The sequence below is a fragment of the Heterodontus francisci genome, chromosome 23, assembly GCF_036365525.1.
Source record: "Heterodontus francisci isolate sHetFra1 chromosome 23, sHetFra1.hap1, whole genome shotgun sequence".
Lineage (NCBI taxonomy): Eukaryota > Metazoa > Chordata > Chondrichthyes > Heterodontiformes > Heterodontidae > Heterodontus > Heterodontus francisci.
Genome location: NC_090393.1, coordinates 55,038,885 through 55,059,244, shown reverse-complemented (window position 1 = coordinate 55,059,244; position 20,360 = coordinate 55,038,885). Strand labels below are relative to the sequence as shown.

Genomic DNA, 20,360 nt, shown 5'->3' with positions numbered 1-20,360 from the left:
GTGTTCTGTGCTTACCAACGCGTCTGCCACTGGAAACAGTTTCTCCTTATTACTCATTCAAAATCCTTCATGATTGCGACTGGTCTATTAAATCTCCCCTTGCCCTTCTCTGCTTTACTGAGAACAACTCCAGTTTCTCTAGTCTCTCCACATAGCGGAAGTCCCGCATCCCTAGTACCATTACAGGAAATCTCCTCTGCAGCCTGCCTAATGCCTTGATATCCTTCCCAAAGTGTGGTGTCCAGAGTTGGAGACAATACTGCAGCTGGGGTCTAACCAGTGATTTATAAAAGTTTAGCTATTGTACTCCATGCCTCTATTTATAAAGCAAAGATACTGGATGCTTTTTTAACAGCCTTCCAACTTGTTCTACCAATTTCAAAGATTTATGTACCTAAGCCCCCAGGTTCCTCAGTTTCTGCATCTCCTTTAAAATTGTACCATTTAGTTTCTATTGCCTCTCCTCATTCTTCCAGGTATGCTGTAATGCTGTCATACTGTGAGGAATGGAGTGGTAGGCTGGGACATACACTTTGCTACCATTTGAACCTTTCCACATTGCCAGTGATCAAACTGCAATTGAGGTGTTGTCATTCCATTGCTTTTATTTTTGCATTTATTGTGCAAAGCACTGTTGTTATTCAAGCAACATTTGCACAGCCTAAAATATGCAAGAAAGACATTAATAAGCTTTGTAAATGCTATCATCAATTTTTCTGTATTCCCATATGTGACTGCCCATGTTCAAGTGGCCACATTTCTTTAAATTTACACATCATCTTTAAGGTTACATATGATATCCCGTCTTCCACTGACGTGTGCTCACTATCAAGCCCAGTACATGGAGTTATGCAAATGGGAAGGGAGTCCAACACATGTTTTCAAATTTGTATATATTGGTTCAGTTTGTACCTGACTGCTTACTCTCATTTGCATTTGACAGGTATGATATTCCAAGTGCCAAAGTCCCATGACTCCATTTTTCAGGAAATAAAGTAGAGTGAATCTGGTCAGTAAAGGGCAGTTTTATGATCAGAGCAGACAGGCAGTGAGTTGAAGAATCTTATGAGAAGAGGCAATTTGAAAACCTCAGGAGAAAATTATAAATTGCCCCTAGTATAGGTAGATGGTAGGGGAATATAGGGAAGGTGGGGATGGGGTAGGAATATGGGATTAATGTAGGATTAGTATAAATGGGTGGTTGATGGTCGGCACAGACTTGGTGGGCCGAAGGGCCTGTTTCAGTGCTGTATCTCTAAATAAATAAATAAATATAAAAGATTATATTCTTGGAAGTTGAAGAAAAATACTATGTGTGCTTAAAAGTGATTTATGAACATTAGGTAAGTTCTTGTAGTTGCGATTTTAAAAATTATTTTGTTTATTTGAAGTTAGGAAAAGTTTTCAACTGTAAATTTATGACTGCATGATATATTTATTATAAGTAAACCTCCACTCCCTCCACCACCTGTGTACTGCACCTGCAATGTGTACTATCTAAAAGGTGCACTGCAGCAATTTACCAAGTTTCCTTGAAAGCATCTGCCAAATCTTTGACCTCCATCATCTAGAAGGACAAGGGCAGCAGGTGCATGGGAGCACTATCACTTCCAAGCGCCCCGTCAAGTCACACACTATCCTGACTTGGGTGTATATCGCCATTCCTTCCTCATTGCTTGGTCAAATTCTGGAATTCCCTACTTAAAAGCACTGTGGAAATACCTTCACCACATGGACTGTAGCAGTTTAAGAAAAAGGCCCACTACAACCGTGTCAAGGGCAATTAGGGTTGGCAATAAATGTTAGCGATGCCCAGGTCCCCAGAGTGAATAATAAAAGAATTTAAATTATTTGCTTGCTCATTGTTTGTTTAATAAATTCATTTAGTATTTTAAACATGAGGATGAAGACCATGGAGGTTCTCCCAATCTCTAGCCATTGCTTCATCGGGAGACTAGCAGAATCTCCAGGGACAGTGTAAACCCTTAAAAACAGCCGATCCCTAAGGGTTCTGCAGGCCACCAGCTGACGTTATGCCAGATATGCAGAGTGCCAGGGTCCAAATTTGCTGTGAGCTTCTGCTGTTCCTGAAGACCAGTTGTCGGATCTTATGGGGATGGAAGACAATTCAGTAGCTAAGGGCGATTAGCAACAGGGTTTGTTGTTTAGTTGCTTAGGTGTGTTACCTAGATTTCAAGGCAAAGACGGACACTGTTAAAGGTTTGGGGCTTTCAGACTCATCCAGAAGAATGAGCTAAGATGAGAGCTGAAATAATCCAGGGTAGAAGGTTTGAAAGACCCAAAGTGTAGCAGCATGGAACGGTTAATGGAATGAGTTTATAGTTTATCTGGTTAATGGCTCTGGGATGGTGATCACAAAAGTGAAGTGTGAAAAATCTTAACTCTGCTTATTTACTTTTTGTCAGTGAATTAAATGAAGTCCTGTGACTGATTTTACTGAGTTATTTGTAGCTTGAAGGGTTGGGATGCCATTGTCCTTGTCTTGGGGCATTTGCGTTTGATGAATTGGGAATTTAGCTACTTTTTGTTCAATTTTTAGAGATTGATTTTGACCAAACCTCTGGGGCCTAGAAAGGTGAGTCAGAAACTCCTGCCTCCAAAGAATAGGGAAGGTCACCCCATCCCTTACTGCATCTGTCATTCCATGATTAGTCAATTGGTGATGCAGCTGTAATAAATCCAGACAGTGCTGGAAATACTCAGTAGGTCTGGCAGCATCTGTGGAGAGAAAAACAGAGTCCATGCTTTGGGTTGATGACCTTTCATCAGAACAGCTTTTAAGCAAGTACAGAGCCAGGGAACAGGAGGAGTTGGGGGGCTGAAAGGGAAAGAGCAAAAGGGAGAGGTCTATGATGGGGTGGAAGGCAGTGGTGATTAAGTAACAAAAATGATGGTGGTGCAAGGCAAAATGAGGTGATCATAGGATAAGTGATGCACCCATCTCGGTTCAAGAGGTCAATGTTCCTCACCCCATTCTTCTCATGGAAGTAGTCGCCATCCTCCAGGTTTCCCTAGAATTTACCCCCCAGTTCAGTTAAGCATTAGAGAATGTGAATGTGGAATGGACCTATGAAGAATATGAAGGTGAGGCAGAGAGAGTGGAACCTCCACTATTTCTATTGATGGAGTACGGGGTGACTTCAATAACAGAAAGGTCAGTTCTGATATATTTTGTGACAAGGAGCCTTTGTTTTAAGGCACGAACGGGATGAAGTAGAAGTCAGCTGATAATCCATCCACCTCCACCGTAAACAGGAGTGGGAGGTAAAGACTGGAGTTCCCGCAGAAGAAACAGCACTCAGGGAATGAGGCACCTTCATTTGGCAAAGTAATCCAAATTATGGGTAAAGTGCACGAAAGGCAAAGTGGTTGTGATGACAGGAGAGAGAAAATGACAGGCCTGCATCTTTGAAATGGAATCTCAGTGCAGCTTCTTATAGTAGAGGGGATGTGACTGAGTTCTCGCTGTGTCAGTGCATCCAGATCCTAGCCAATGGAGCAGAATACCATCTCTTTGCTGTTGTTCTAAAGAAGCTAAATAAAGCCAATCCCTGAGATATGCAGCCCTCTAGTGCAATTGTGAAGGGTTAACGATATAGCACAATGGCTCCTCCTCTTAGTCATGTGGTTAAAGGGAGCATTTCGATGGCAACGTGCTCTATTTCTGTACTGTTCCAACTGGTTACTTAAATGCGGTCACGTTTCGTTTTCCTGTTGCTCCTCTTTTGGAGACATTGGCTCACACCAGGAGATGAGCTACACAGATGCCAGTCTCCTCCTCAGCTGTTTGTGTGTAGCACAGTGAGTGGCAGCAAACTATTCCAAGTAGGAGACCGTCAGAGCTGAGGCTTATCTTGTTCTCTCCCAACATTCACCTGCGACAGGAATCACCAGATGGAGATGAGGAACAGCAGTGCGGGCTAATAGGATTCCCCTCTTCTAGCCCAGCACCACTGAGGCCAAGTGTTATACCTCCAACAAAAGACTGGGGTCACACCTCGGAAACTCCTGGTGGGCAGATTCTTCTGGTCCTGCACCTGGGCATAATGAATACAGGAAAATCAGGCAAGGAACAGTGCCATTTTGGAATAAAACAAAGTCATGAAGGGAGAAATTCTGCCATTTTGGATGGAAAATTTGGTGGGATTGCTTATGGATGTGGTTCAGTTCCACACTTTATAAGAGAAAGGAAACTTGCCTTTATTTAGCACAAGTTCACAAATCCGGTTGTCCAAAAAACGTTTGATGTCCAAAGCGTAGTGTGTTTTGGTTTTTGAATTTCTCACGTTAAGTTAGATAGGAAGGAGCCAGCCCACTGAGATTACTTGTCATTGGCTTCTCAGTAAAGAAATAAACCAATCTTTAAAACGCCATCAATGTTTAGTGTTTGGAGATGCATTAAATGCAGAAAACTAGACAACTAGACAAAAACATTTGGAGGGTAAGTCTTATCCTCCTGCACTACCCCTGCTCCCACTCCCTCTGCCCAGTGGTTTCTGCTGCGATGTTCACATATTAAGATTTTGAATGAATTTTCATCAGCAACAATGCAGATCCAAAACTCAAATAGTAATGTCTGTTCTTCTGGGCCCATCCCACTATCATCTGCTTTTTGATGCTGGTACAAAGTGGGAATCCTGACATTGAGACATGGTACCTTGATACATGAATACTATTGGTAGACAGAGTAATGACTTTTTCCAATGCAGCATGTAAAATATTTACATAGAATGGTTGGTTTTTATTGTTGGATATTTTCTTTTTATTGCAGTGGGGAAGCCTTCAGCTTTCACCTGGGAATAACTCAAAGTAGGTTGATTGAGGTTGTGTGGGGGAATTGCAGGGATACACCTGGATTCCATCATTCAATGGGGTTGCAATCCTGGATGTGGCTCTCAGGCAGGAGGCCGGTGAGGGATGTAGCCCTCAGCGAAAAAGTTAGTGAACTATACCGGACTAATGACCCCTCGCTTAAATCAAATCCATGAGCTAGACCATTGTGTCCCATTTTGGGCACCACACATTAGAAAGGACATCGAGCCTTTCGGGAGGATGCAAAGGGGATTTACCAGAACGGTACCAGAAGGGATGAAGGGTTTCAGTTATATGGCAAGACTAGAGTGGCTAGGATTGTTCTGCTTAGAACATAGAAAGTTAAGGGGAGATTTAATAGAGGTGCTCAAAATTACGAGGGCTTTGATAGAGTAGATGGGGTTCCCATTTCGCAGGAGGGTTAGTAACCAGGCACAGATTTAAAATAATTGGCAAAAAACCTAGTGGGAAGATGGGGTGCAGTTCTGTTTTAGGCATTGCATTGTTGTGATCTGGAATGAACTGCCTGAAAGGGTGGAGGAAGCAGTAGTAACTTTCAACTGGGAATTGGATCTCTACTTATACAGGATAAATTTGCATGGCTATGGGGAAAGAACAGGGGAATAAAACTAATTTTATAGCTCTTTCAAAGAGCTGGCAGTAGCATGATGAGCTGCATGGTCTTAACTGTGCTGTGTGATACACTGATTTTATGCCAGTAGCAGGCACATGACTTGGCAGCCTGAAGAATGGGCCAATGTCTGGCCTGGACATGTTGGCTGGGATTGACACATTTCTTTAAATATTATTGCAGCCTGTGGTTTTCTCAGTCCACACACTCACCCGAGCAGTGAAAGGAGAACTTTGCTGAAAGCTTGGTCACTGTTAACCTCAAATGGTGCTGCCTACTGGCAGCTGGCAGTGGGGGCAAGGGGGGCGTTGCCCACAGTGGCCAGGAGACTTCAGTCACAGCTGTAAGGAATCGTGCCGGCGCCAAATCTTTGGCAGATTCCAGTTGTGTGTTTTAACAAATAGACGCAAAGGAGCTTTAAGTCTAGCTTTCGAGGGGAACCAAGCAGAGAGCCATGTTTACAGGGAGAGACGTCTTTACTTGTCAGCAAATGACAATTGAGGAAAAAGAAACCAACAATGACCACATTAACAGCTCACTGGATCAAAGCTTCATTCTCACACTCAATGCTTTCTAAAAGTGCTTGGTGTTAACCCCTTCATCACCTCAGAATCAGCTGTGCTGCAGCCTGTCTAGCAGTGGAAGTGGCAGGGTGGTGTCAGGGGTGGGGTAGGGTTTAACCCTCTAACACTCTTCTCTCCTTTTACAGTGAGACATGAGGCAGTGTTTTGCAGGTGGGGGGACTACTTGATACCGTTCAGCTGATGACAAGTATACTGTCTGCGCTATGTTGCTGTGGCTCTTGTACTGTGTGTGCTCAGTGGATGCAGCAGTGATGGGGGTGTGATATGGTGGGGAAGGGTAAATACAATGTGGAGAAGCGGTGATACAGTGTGGGTGAGGTGATTATGGTGTGGGGAGGGGTGATACAGTGGAGCAGATGTTGGGGTTGTGAAACGGTGTGTGTAGCGATGGTGTTGAGGATGTGTTACAGTGGGGGTGGGTGGTGTTGAGGTTGTGATACAGTGAAAGTTCGACTCTGGTACTCTCACTATCCTGTGTCCTGTTATCTCTGTTGGTGAGATGTTGAGTCTGATAAACATCCTTTTCTAACTATTTGCTCCACTGAGGGCATTGTCCAGTCCTTGGGCAATGACTTTACCCAATACTCAGTGATATTTTCAATCATAAGCTACATCGCAATTCCTGTTCTGATGTTGATTTTCCTAAGGAATTGATGCAGTCAATCGCTGGTATTGTTGAGTGTAAGTGCAGAATGTATACTGGTCCCTGAGGGTTGGTAGATATATCGGGTCCTGATTCAGTGGGTGGAGCCTGACTATGACGGCAGTTGGATTAACACGCACAGTGTGAAGTTAAATCTCACTGTGTCTCTTCATGAGGTCTGATTCTGTATTCTTGCTGACCTAAAATAAAATCTATGGAGAGACAAGGAGCAAGCAAAAGGTTGTTAGTGTTAATTATTTGGAACTAAATGATTATGAGAAGGATGAGAAGCTGGTTATGAAACACACTGCTCTCCTGAGAGAACTGACTCCTGAGGTTTGGCCTATGTTCTATACACGCAAACCCAACCAGTGAACATTGGCAGGGTTATGATGTTTCATGGTCCTGTATTCACCCAATGTCAAAATGGGGCAGAGTTTCCACTTAGGGTGTAATCAGGAAATTGCGAACAATATGGTCCTGAAATCGTGCTGTTTAGGTTACAGTTGAAATTTCTGTTTAAATTCATCAGCATAATCACAAACGTAAAATCTGCCATGAACCAGTGCAATTGGGCAGTGTAATAGAATGCAATTGTTGAATTACAAGGAGAGATTGCTCAAACTAGGGTTGTATTCCCTGGAATGTAGAAAGTTAAGGGGTGATATTAAGGGAATCAGAGAGAAACGATTTCTGCTGGTCGGGGACTCTAGAACTAGGAAACGTAGTCTAAAAATTAAAGCTCGACCTTTCAGGAGTGAAGTTAGGAAACACTCCTACGTGCAAAGGGTGGTAGAAGTTTGGAACTCTTCCAGAAATGGCAACTGATATTAGATCAATTGTTAATTTTAAAACTGAGATTGATAGATTTTTGTTAACCAAAGGTTGCAGATCAGTGGTGATCTCATTGAATGGTGGGACAGGCTCGGCAGGGAGGAGGGGAGGTTGGGGGGAGGTGGGGGGCGGACAGTGCTAAATGGACTCTTCCTGTTCCTATGTTTCTCGGACTGGTGATCTAGTGCAGTTTATTCATAAAGCTAAAAATGGGGTTATCACCAAAAATAGGCATTTTAAATAAGGGTGTCCAATGAGTAACCTGATTTAAAATTACTGAAAATGACTTACAAAAAAAATCTAAGCTGAAGCTTTTAATGGTTTCATTGGTGTACTCATCCATTTCTTAGTAAATTTAATATTTTTTGATACATGTCTAAGAAAATGAGCACAATTGGAAGAGCCTTTCTGAACCAGCACAATTTCGACCTGGGGGTGGGGCTAGTTTTGTGGGCAGGCCTGACTTGGGTAAATTTGAATCCTGAACTAACATGAAAGATTGTGGAAAACACAAGCGCAACTGATTTTGGATGTAACTCACGTATTTTTAAAATTCCTCGAGCTTTTGTGCTGGTTCAGCTGACTCGGCCTAGATTGCTCTAGAGTCTGGGTGCAACACTAGCGGAAACAGGCAGAAACTTCCCCTCATACTTTCCAGCAGGGGGCATTGGCTAGCGATCAGGGGAGTATATGAGTAATTTGAGACCTGACATGTGCTAAGTGTAAGTTTGGGAGGATTTTGGATTTATAGTTCCCCAAAGTTCTCCACCACTGGGAATTTCCTCCTGTCATGCTTGGGTCTGTCGTAGACTAACTTGATAGAGAATGATTGCTATAATTAGTCAATAACTCCATGATCATTGTATCATGTGCCGACCAGAATGGTAGAAGGTGAACTAAATGGACCAGGGTCTTTATTTGTCCAGCAATTTCTATGTAAGCACCTGCCTGATGTTAGCCCATTTACCCCTTACTGTCACTCATGTCAGTACTGATATTAGGCTCGCAGTGATATTAATCTCAGCGGTGACATTAATCTCCGCAGTGATAGCAATCTTAGCAGTGATGTTATCCTCAATAGTGATATCAATTTCAGGAGTGATATTATTCTTAGTAGTAACATTAATCTCCACAGCAATATTAATTTCAGCAGTGAGATGAAACTGATCAGTGATATGACCTGGAACTCGCTGCCTACGAGGATGGTGGAAGTGGAGATGATGAATGATTTCAAAAGGAAATTGGATGGGCACTTGAGGGAAATAATCTCGCAGGGCTCTGGAGATAGAGCAGGGGAATGGGACTGACTTGATTGCTCTACAAAGAGCTGACATGAACTTGATGGGATGAATGGCCTCCTTCTGTGCCGTAATGTTTCAATGACACTATGACTCCCCAGTCTCTCCAACAGTCTCCCTCATTGAAATCTGTTAACTTAACACACGGAGAGGGAGGGGGTCTACCGATCTCCTAATTAAACTGTTTCCCTATGGGGCTTAATTTACGGCAGGAGATTGGGAAAATCCCTGTGGAATTTCCAGGCTATACCATTGGGAGAAGATCACATGTCAGCCTTTTGATACTGTCAAGCAAGGATGCCCAAGCTTTGGTGCTGGGAACCTGAGACCCATGTTGGAGCTGGTGAGTGGGCTGTGTATGGTTACAGGGAAATCTGAGTCCCCATTAACAAAAGAAACAAGCCCCCTCATACTCTAAAAAGGGTGCTGCTACATTAACAAATATCCAAGGTCCGGTACACAGAAATACTGAGGTCCCTCACACAAGACTGCAAAATCACTATACACAAAACATGCAAAGATAGACCTAGGGTTTAGAGGCATATAATCAGGTGGGATGATGGTGGGGAGGGACCCCGCCACCTTCCTGCCTCTACCAAAATTAAGTCTGGGATGCGAAGGTGTGTGAACGGCCTTCCTGCCCCACCGCCAATTGAGGCCCTTAACTGGGCAATTAATAACCCTCGTTAAAAGACAATTAGTGTCTAAACGAGGGACATGGCGCCTGGCATCAGGAAGTGGGAGACTCTCTGAGAGCTACCCCCTGCCCTTGCTACCAACCCCCCTACACCCCCCCCCCCCATGACCCCCACCCAGTGAGACCCCTCCCGCCCTGACCTATCTGTGGCCTTGGCCCAGTGCCACTCCTCGGCCTTGGGTGGGTGCTGCACCAGCAGCAGCCACCTCCATTGCAGTGGCGCTGCTCAGTGAAAGAGCTGCTGGCTTCTGAATGACCAGCAGCACTGAGAAAGTGGTATTTCCATTGCTGGGGTCCTTGATCCCATGAAAGACGTGCCCCTGTCCACTTAAATGCCTAATTGGCACTAGATTCGGTGGGCCTCCCACAGAAGAGGTGACACGGGGTTCTCGGCGTTGCCTTTTACAGAAGTCTAGACCCTCGACACTAGGATAAAATTCCGACCTCAGAACATCCCAAAGCTATCACAGCCAATGAAGTACTTTTGAAATTTGATTGTTGTAATGTGGGGAAATGAGGCAGCCATTTTGTGCACAGTGAGGTCCCACAAACAGCAAAGAAATAAATGATCAGCCAGTCTGCTTTATTGTTTTTGGCTGACACATAAATGTTGGCCAGGGCGAAACAGATGTGTTCTTTATATTCTAAATGACAATAGAATAATTTAAGAGGATCAATCAAAGAATTGTTGCAGCACTGCTTTTTGGTGGTTGGTTGCTAGGGATACCATAAGTGGCAAAATAGAGGTGAGATGAGGGGTCAAAATGGGCAGGGGCAAAAATAGGGTCAGGATGGGAATATATCAGGGGCAGGATAGGCATGGGACATGGCCTGAGTTCTGAAGGTTGCTTTGTTTGTTGTGAAAGTTGATGGAATATCCCAAGAATATGGTTTATAAGCCATTGGTGAGACACTATCTGAATTGCAGTTCCAACCACCTAATTACAAGAAACATAAAACTGGCCGTGAAAGAGATGATTCCAGATGCCAGGAAATTAAGTTGTGAGGAAAGGTTAAAGAAATTGAGCTTGTTTTTTTTGGAAAAGAAACAACTTTGAAGTGACTTACTGAATTTTTCAAAAGCAGTTCAGAAAATTGATCCAGGCAAATTGTTCCCCATTAAAATACCAAGGGATCGCAAGGTTAAAAATTAAAAAGTTCGGAGTCTGAAGAGAAGTCAAGTAAGCATAATGGATTGTGGAATATATTCCAAAGGCTATTGAAGTAGAAAGTATTAAAGGGTTTGAGGGCAATTGCATGGGTTCTGGGGAGAAGGAATTGACCTATTTCTTGGTAGGTGGGGTTGAACTCTACCAACCCTGTTCTGGTTTTCCCCCCCCAATGGAATCCAGAGAAACATTGTTACTCTGCTTAGGTTTTCTACTTCAGCACAGACAAGGAATTAAATGTGGAACATTCTGACTTCATACTGCACTTGGCAGTGGCTTTACACATTCATCCACCAGGGGAGCCAAATTGCTTTGACTGGACAAGTCATACGTTTACTGTATTACAACCATGGTAAAACATTTGTTCTGTTCTCTGCCTTTCCAACAGGTTGGTAACTGCTTGTGATCAGCTGTTATGTAAATAAGGGGAATTTCTTGTGTGCTTCTTCTGTGGCTTAGCTGTTCAGTTTTCTATCCAGGGGACAGCCAGGCTGTACAACTCAGGAAGGAGCTGGGATCACGACTCAATCTGTGCTGAGTCTCACCTGGGATGGTGCAGGTGAGCTCAAAGTGGCCTTCAAGTCCCTGGGCCAGGGAGGTGAACAATCAGTTAAGGTTCCCCTCCTTGATTACTATTCAATGGCCCATGTTGGATGTGTGTATATGCACATGTGTGTGTAGACTTTGGTTGAGGGCAAGATTGGTCTCAGCTGGGAGGGCCCCCATGGTAAAATAGTCTGTTAGGCTTACACATTGAGAAGGAGGTCATTGGATGTCAGTCACTCAGCTCCAGGACATCACTGCAGGAGTTCCTCAGGGTAGTGTCCTAGGCCCAACCATCTTGAGCTGCTTCATCAATGACCTTCCCTCCATCATAAGGTCAGAAGTGGGGATGTTCGCTGATGATTACACAATGTTCAGCACCATTCGTGACTCCTCAGATACTGAAGCAGTCTGTGTAGAAATGAAGCAAGACCTGGAAAATATCCAGGCTTGGGCTGATAAGTGGCAAGTTACATTTGCGCCACACAAATTCCAGGTAATGACCATCTCCAACAAGAGAGAATATAATCATCTCCCTTGACATTCAATGGCATTACAATCACTGAATTCCCCACTATCAACATCCTGGGGGCTTACCATTGACCAGAAACTGAACTGGAGTAGCCACAGTGGCTACAGGAGCAGGAGAGAGGCTAGGAATCCTGCAGTCAGTAACTCACCTCCTGACTCACCAAAGCCTGTCCACCATCTACAAGGTACATGTCAGGAGTGTGATGGAATACTCTCCTCTTGCATGGATGAGTGCAGCTCCAACAAAACTCAAGCAGCTCAACACCATCCAGGACAAAGCAGCCCACTTGATTGGCACCCCATCCACAAAAATTCACTCCCTCCACCACCGATGCACAGTAGCAGCAGTGTGTACCATCTACAAGATGCACTGCAGCAACGCACCAAGGCTCCTTAGACAGCACCCTCCAAACCTGTGACCTCTCCCACCTAGAAGGACAAGGGCAACAGATGCATGGGAACACCATCACCTGCAGTTTCTCCTCCAAACCATACACCATCCTGAGTTGGAACAATATCACCATTCCTTCACTGTTGCTGAGTCAAAATCATAATAATAGAAGAAAAAGAAAAATGACAACTTTGAATGAAATGTGTCAGTGCTGGTGGAACCAGACACCTGTATTAGATTGGACCATGAGAAGAGGAAGGCAGAAATATGAAAGGCCAGAAACCAAAAATAATGTCTCTTGAAGCACCTCCCCCTCCTGTGTTGTGCTGTAGCTTTAATGCTGAATATTTATACAGAAAATTGAATCACTCATGAGCTTGGCCTCAGCCATTGATCCACAGTTTCCATGGTTACTGGTGAAAGCAAATGGCACTTTGAGTCACTATCTAACACATTTGTTTAATGACCAGTTGGATGAAATTCTGATGATGTCACACAATGCTATTTTACTGCTTGGAACCTATAATGGCTTCACATCTGGGAACCACTCAGCCCTTCCTGTAATTGGTTTCTCTGGATGCACATTTATCCTTCCTGGCAGAGGTTGTGGAACAGTTTAATGGCATTTCCATTAAAAAAGAAATAATTCATTTTGTGTTGTGGCTTCTTCGAGAATCTTGTGCTTCAGGTGAGGGTTGTTTGTCCAATTTGGGGCACCATCTGAAGCTTTCTGCCTATCGTGTACCTCTGTCAGCCTCGGCTCAGTGGTAGCACTCTCACCTCTGAGTCAGAGACGTCTAGGTTCAAGTCCCAATCCAAAGACTTGAGCACAACATCTACACTGAAAATCCAGTGCAGTACTGAGGAAATACTGCACTCTCAGAGCGGATGCCGTCGGATGAGATGTTAAACCAAGGTCTCATCCACTTTCACAGATAGACCAAAAAGATTCTGTAATACTATTTGAAGACGTGCAGGAGAATTATCCCAATGTTGTGGCCAATATTTATCCCTTAACCAACACCTAAAAACAGATGTTCTAGTCATTATCAAATTATTGTTTGTTGGTCCTTGCTGTGTGCAAATTGGCTGCTACTTTTCTCCATGTAACAACAGTGACAACGCTTCAAAAGTACTTCTCCAGCTGTAAAGTGCTTTGCAACATCATGAGATTGTGAAAGGTGCTATATAAATGCAAGTCTTTCTTCCTTTCTCCATTCTGTTCCAAGGTCAGAAGAACATCCCCTGATGCATCATTGATTAAGACTGAGCAAGGTAACCTGTATTTGCAGTCAACAGAGAGAGGAGACTTTTATCCCATCAATTTGTGCTGAATTTGTATTTAGGCCCCTAACATAACAGGCCTATGTCTAACCCACTTCACCACCCAGCTCCCATTAATCATTGAAAACATATTTTAATCTCTCTTTCCCTCCCCCATGTTCATACATTTAACAGGCAAAGAGGGTGAAAAGACAATCCACTCCTAGACCTCCAATCACTTGCAGTACAAGAAGCATAGATTTGACCAGTTGATTGATGTTGTTCCCTGTGTGGTAGCAGGTTCAGAATTAAAGCATCAGTGGTTTGTTGTGTAACTGTGCTGATGAGTGATATATTCAGCAGGGTGAGGGTTACTCACTGTGTAACTGTATAGAGTTGTGTTTCTTTAGCAGTGCAAGGGTTATTCATTATGTAACTGCAGAGAGGTCCTGTTTATGAGCAGGATAAAAGGCTCCCCATTTTATAACCATATCATCCACTACCCTGTACTTGCTGACCTACATTGGCTCCTGTCTGGCAACGCCTCAATTAAAAAATTCTCATCTTTTTTTCAAATTCTTTCATGGCCTTGCCCCTTATTATCTCTGTAATCTCCTCCAGCCCGACAACCCTCTGAAAACTCTATGCTCCTCCCATTCTGGACTCTTGCAGGTTCCTGATTTTCATCGCTCCACCATTGGTGACTGTGCCTTCAGCTGTTCTGGCCCCAAGCTCTGGAATTCTTTCCCTAACTCTCTCCACCTCTCTTCAACTCTGTTCTCCTTTAAGACTTTCCTTAAAACCTACCGCTTTGGTGAAGCTTTTGGTCTACTGCCCTAATGTGGCCTTATGTGGTTCAGTGCCAATTCTTTTTTGATAATGCTCTTCTGAAGTGATCTGGAATGTTTTAATACATTAAAGGCACTATATAAATGAAGGTTGTTGCTATTGTATGTTGTTCCAGTTGAGTCAGCTGAGATCATCTAACTGGAGATTAAACCTGGCACCTTGCTGGTCTGTGTGACTCAATCTCACAGCTGGTAATTCATGTATTAATTGAACAGGAGAGACCCTTGATCTGCCAATGGTTGGAGACAGCCTTTACATGTACCTGATGTTGTGGGAGCTTGGAATATCTGCTGGAACCTTTTTAATAGCTGATCGGCAGCTGTGGGTTAGCTGTGTTTACAGCTCCTGGGGTGTGTTGCTGTGAATCAACTTGTTGACTTATCGAGGCTCTGGGAGCCTGATACTGTTCCCTCTGCACATGGAGGTTTAGTGTAATGCAGGAGACAGATTTCTGATCTTTTATGACTGGCCTGGTCTACCAGTTTTACTGGAGGATGGAGCAGCTGTTTAGCACGTGTGATGTTAATGACTTGGGATTCGACGATATAAAATGTGATTTGAGTCTTTTTTCTTCTATTTACTAGTCCTTCCCTCTTCTTACCCTCCTGTCTGGGGGTCACGCATATTTCCCCATTTCTTCTCCATCTATCAGCCTGTTAAGAGATCAGTCACACTGGAGCATGGTTTCAGTTAATCCAATGCTCTCCTGGCTGGCCTCTCACCTTGCACCCTATGTAGACTTGAGCTCATCCAAAACTCTGCTGTGGGTATCCAAACTCGCACCAATTTCCATTCACCTATCACCCCTGTGCTCACTGACCAACCTTGGTTCCTGTTATGGAAACAACTACCATGGCCTCGCACTCACCACCCATCCCCCATGCCCCCCCCCCCACCTCCGTGCCAACCCCACGCCATCTCTGCAATCTCCTCCAACCATACATACCTGTGCTCCTCCAATTCTGGTCTCCAATTTTCATCGCTCCACCATTGGTAGCCATGTCGTCAGCTGTCCAGACCCTAAGCTCTGGAATTCTGTCACTAATCCTCTCTACCTCACTACCTGTCTTCCCTCCTTTAAAATGCTTCTTAAAACCTACCTCTCTGATCAAGCTTTGGTTGCCTGTCCTAATATCCCTTTTGGGCAAAAATAAAAGCAAAATACTGCAGATGCTGGAAATCTGAAATAAAAACAGGAAATGCTGGAAATACTCAGCAGGTCTGGCAGCATCTGTGGAGACAGAAGCAGAGTTAACGTTTTAGGTCAGTGACCCTTCATCAGAACTGACAAATATTAGAAATGTAAAAGATTTTAAGCAAGTAAAGTGGGGGGTGGGGGAGGCAAGAGATAACAAACCCCCGCTTTACTTGCTTAAAATCTTTTACATTTCTAATATTTGTCAGTTCTGATGAAGGGTCACTGATCTGAAACATTAACTCTGCTTCTCTCTGCACAGAGGCTGCCAGACCTGCTGAGTATTTCCAGCATTTCTTGTTTTTATCGCTTTATGGGACCTGGTGTCAAACTTTGATAACACTCCAGTGAAGCAGCTTGGGATGTTTTACTATGTTAAAGGCACTAGAAACATTGTTCTTGCAGTAGGCTTCCTGAGTGATGGTGAACTCTGTGATATTGTGCATGGTAATATCGTGATTATTGTACTAGATCCGAGAGACAGATGTCGCAAGTTCAAATCTCAAGCTGGCAGGTTGTGAAATTGAATTCAATAAGTCAAAAAATATATGTGACCAGAAAATGACTGTGAAGTCTGTTGGGTTGTCATAAAAATTATGAGTTTCAGCACCTCATGAGTGAACTTAGACAGTAAATGTTATCAGGCTGTTACCACAATTGCAGTTGCTACCAGGAGTTGCAGTGAAGTGAGGGGGAGAAGGGAGCAGTGCTGATTCAGCTGAGATCATAGAGTGAATCTGGGATCCTTCTGTTCCGAGTTATCAGTACGATGCAAGGGCAGTTCATTTACTCACTGAGTCGCATAGGGAGTGTGATCTGCTGGTAACTGATGGGGCTTAATTATTATCGTTATTGCCCCCTCAAGACTTGCTTTCTCAATGCCATCTTTCTGGCCTCTCCTCCACAAATTACAACCTGTCCCGCCCTCAGCTCCCTGAAATCTATCCTACACTAAGTCCTTCTCACCCATTGTGCTGAGTGTCACTGACCTACATTGGTCCTGTATGTCTCAATGCATAAAATCCTGATCCTCCTCTTCAACTCCCAGCTTTGCTTCACTCCATCTTATTACTGTGACATGCTTCTGCATTATATTCCCTCCCGCACCTTTTGGCTCTCCACCTCAGGCTTATCCTGCAGTCTGACCTCCTCACCCCTCCTTGGATAGCAGTGCTTTCAGCTGTCTCATGTCAACTCTTGCTCTCTAAACACCTCCCCTTCTCCACTTCTCTCTCCATGTTTAAAAGCTCTGAATGGGAACTGGAACTCTGGCTCTGAGTTCTGGGTTGACAGCCAGCGGGATACTCGTCCAATAGGTTTGGTGGCCCCACTAATCATATGGGTTGTGAGAGCTCATAAAACTCTCCCGTTATAAAGGAACGAAGTCGATGCATTGGTGGTCATCTTCCAAGATTCTATAGACTCTGGAACAGTTCCTACAGATTGGAGGGTAGCTAATGTAACCCCACTATTTAAAAAGGGAGGTAGAGAGAAAGCAGGGAACTAAAGACCAGTCAGCCTGATTTCGGTAGTGGGGAAAATTCTAGAGTCCGTTATCAAAGATTATATAGCAGAGCACTTAGAGAACAGTGGTAGAATCGGACAGAGTCAGCATGGATTTACGAAAGGGAAATCATGCTTGACAAATCTACTAGAATTCTTCGAGGATGTAACTAGTAGAGTTGATGAGGGGGAGCCAGTGGATGTGGTTTATTTGGACTTTCAGCAGGCTTTCGACAAATGCCCACATAAGAGATTAGCATGTAAAATTAAAACACGTGGGATTGGAGGTAGTGTATTGCGATGGATAGAAAATTGGTTGGCGGACACAAAACAAAGAGTCGGGATAAATGGGTCTTTTTGGATCTAAATGGATCAGCCATGATCATAATGAATGGCGGAGCAGGCTCGAAGGGCCTAATGGCCTACTCCTGCTCCTATTTTCTATGTTTCTATGTAACCCTATGGACTAGTATAAAGATGGTTATGGCCATAAAAGGAGTGTTCATGTTGTGGCCTGCCACACTGTTAATCAGCCTGCAGATCCTTCCATTGCTTTACACTATTGTCCAAGAGAAGGGGCAAAGATATGAAATCTACAGCAACAACACTTGGTACTTGTGAAACAGCTGATCAGATTTATTTCCATTTAATATGATGCATTGACTCAGAAACATGATCAAAAATACCAGCAGAACTGGTAATTTCCAATACTTACGACTGGAACAAATGTTTGAAAGAGTTCATTGGTCTTCCAAATATTCTGGGCAAGCTCTTGCAAATACCCTAGTTTCTGCTGGTAACATGCCAATCAGCTATTAAAAAGATTCCAGCAGATATTCCAAACTCCCACTGCATTAGGTACATATAAAGCCTGCCTCCAATCATCAGCAGATCAAGGGGTCTCTTCTGTTCAGTCGATAAGTGCTGCTTATGAACTTTGGTCACTGCTGACACCGGTGGAGGAATGATGAACGGAACTGACCAGTGCTAGAAAATATCACTGATTCTCAGAGTACTGGCTCAGAGGTTCCACAGGGTGTCCTCTCAGCCTTGGCGGAATCCCCCCTTGAGAAACTCTGTTAAGCACTGTTTCCAAAAGTTATAGCAGGAACCCGGGGAACCCCTGTGGAATTTTAGGGGCAGAAGGTTGTTGGATTGCTGGATGGCAGTGCATCGGTGGAGTTTGAGTTAGAAGCTGCCTTCAAATAACTTTGTGATTTGCAGCTGAGACCATTGAGAAAGACCTTGCATTTCCATAGGACCTATCACAACCTAAGGACATCCAAAAGCATTTTACATCCAAGTATGGCTGCTGTTGTAACGCAAGACATGTGGCAACCAATTCTACAGCAATGGCTGCTGATATTGGTTTGGATCCCATGGAGCACAGATACAGTAAGGTTCATGGTGTCAGGGTTGATATCAAGCAGACTGTAGGGATTCTGAAAGTATGCTTCAGGTGCCAGGATAGACCTAGGGGGTGGCAGAAAGGTCACGCTCCATACCATCTGGCTCGGAGTCTCTTGTATTGTTCTGGACTACACAGTGTTGCTGTCTGCAAATGTCGATTGATTAGAGAAAGAAAGACTTACATTTATATAACACCTTTCATGACCTCAGGACATTCCTAAGCACTTCACAGTAAAGGCCTGCACGGGTCTGCAAAAAAAAACCCGACCCGAGACCAACAGAACCACATCTGACCCCGACCCGACCTGAGTCCTTCCATTTTTTCCCGCGCCTGACACGACACAATCCGACCCGACCATCAGTTAACTTGCCTTCCGTCTTTCACTTTCTTGCTGATCTGCACAAGCTTAAAATAACTGTAACAAAAGCACCTTTCGACTCCAAACATTAAATCAACAGTGGAGCCACTAACCTGTGATAGAACGTGTCCGACCCACTGAGCCCGAATGCCGGACCCGGAAGTACAACCCGACCTGACCTAAACCCGACACATGTCGTCGGGTCCCGTCGGGTTCGGGTCGGGTAGCAGACCTTTACTTCACAGCCAATTAAGTACTTTTGAAATGTAGTCACTGTTGTAATGTTTTACACACAGCATGCTCCCACAAATGGCACTGAGGTAATCTGCTTTGATAATGTTGATTGAGTAGTTGATTATTAATATTGGCCAGGACACTGGGGATAACTTCAAAATAGTGCCATGGCACGTTTTGGTCCACCTGGGAGAGTAGACGGGACTTTGTTTGAATATCTCATCTAAAAGTCAGCACTTCCAATAGTGCAGCATTTCCTCAGTATGGCACTGGAGGGGCAGCCTTGATTTTGTGCTCTCGTGTCTGGAATTGGTGAAGAGGGGCTTTGTGTTGCTGAAGCAGAGGGGGCCTGGCTTCTCTTGCTGGTCTTCTTCTGTGGCACACCTAGGAGGGTAGAGGATGAAAAGAGGTTAGCCGGGATAGATGAGCTGCCTAATTACCATTACCCCTTCAGTATTAAGAATGAGTGAAGTACTGATAAAATATTGTGATGGCAGATTGCATTTGAATGATAGCAAGTGAAGATACATGATAACAAGGAATTTCCTCACCTAACTGACGCTGCCATATCTCCTCCTGTGTCGCCATCTCCCAATGCTCCCCCCAGCCAGGGCTTCCTCCTCATGAGGGAGGAGATGCCCGTGGCTGTATACATTTCTTTGTCTTTGGTTGTGGGCCATGCACCGCTTTACGTAGAAAGTAGAGACTGTAAAGACCCTTTGGTTACCATTATATGGAATGCAGTCTGGCATTCCTTAATGGGGGTGTAAAAAGGTGCAGGAAACAAGCTGATACATGTGTGAGTCTTTCATGCTTTTGTTCACATCAGGTTGTGAGTGAAGGAACACTTTTGGGAAAAAAAATGCTGTCGCAATATCATATAAGCCTGCTAATGTCGACCCATAGTAACTCCTGATGAATTATTAGGCAATTCACTGGCCTGTAATAGGCTGACTAAAGAATTGGCTTGTGTGTGGCAGCTATGTTGGGTCTAGATACATATGGGCAAAATTTCCAAACCAGGTTTCCCCATTAGATTCTGGATTCACAAAAGTGTGTTTGAATACAACATTATCACAGGGTACCAGCATTTTCCCAGTGAAAGGCGCCTGCTGCTGGACGATCAGAGGAGTCGCATTCAAAGCCAGTGTTGCAGCAAAGAGCAAAATCTAATGGTGCTCGTGCAGTTTTGCCACTGGGAGTTGGGCATTCCTTTTATGTAATATGGTTTTAAGACCATGTCTTTATGTCCTTATCTTAAGTTAGAGTAATGAGGTGTGGTTATAGTCCTTATGCAGTTTGAACCTTAACCAATTTCGTTACAATGTACATCCAACATCTCAAATTTAAAATTCTCCTTTTTTTTTTAATTCATTCATTCATGGGATGTGGA

At 43.9% G+C, this 20,360-nt stretch overlaps 1 protein-coding gene across 1 annotated transcript in view; it reads left to right on the top strand.

Moving 5' to 3' along the window:
- Positions 1-20,360, top strand: part of septin5a (septin 5a) — a 120,572-nt gene that overhangs the window by 26,494 nt on the left and 73,718 nt on the right. The window lies entirely within an intron of this gene.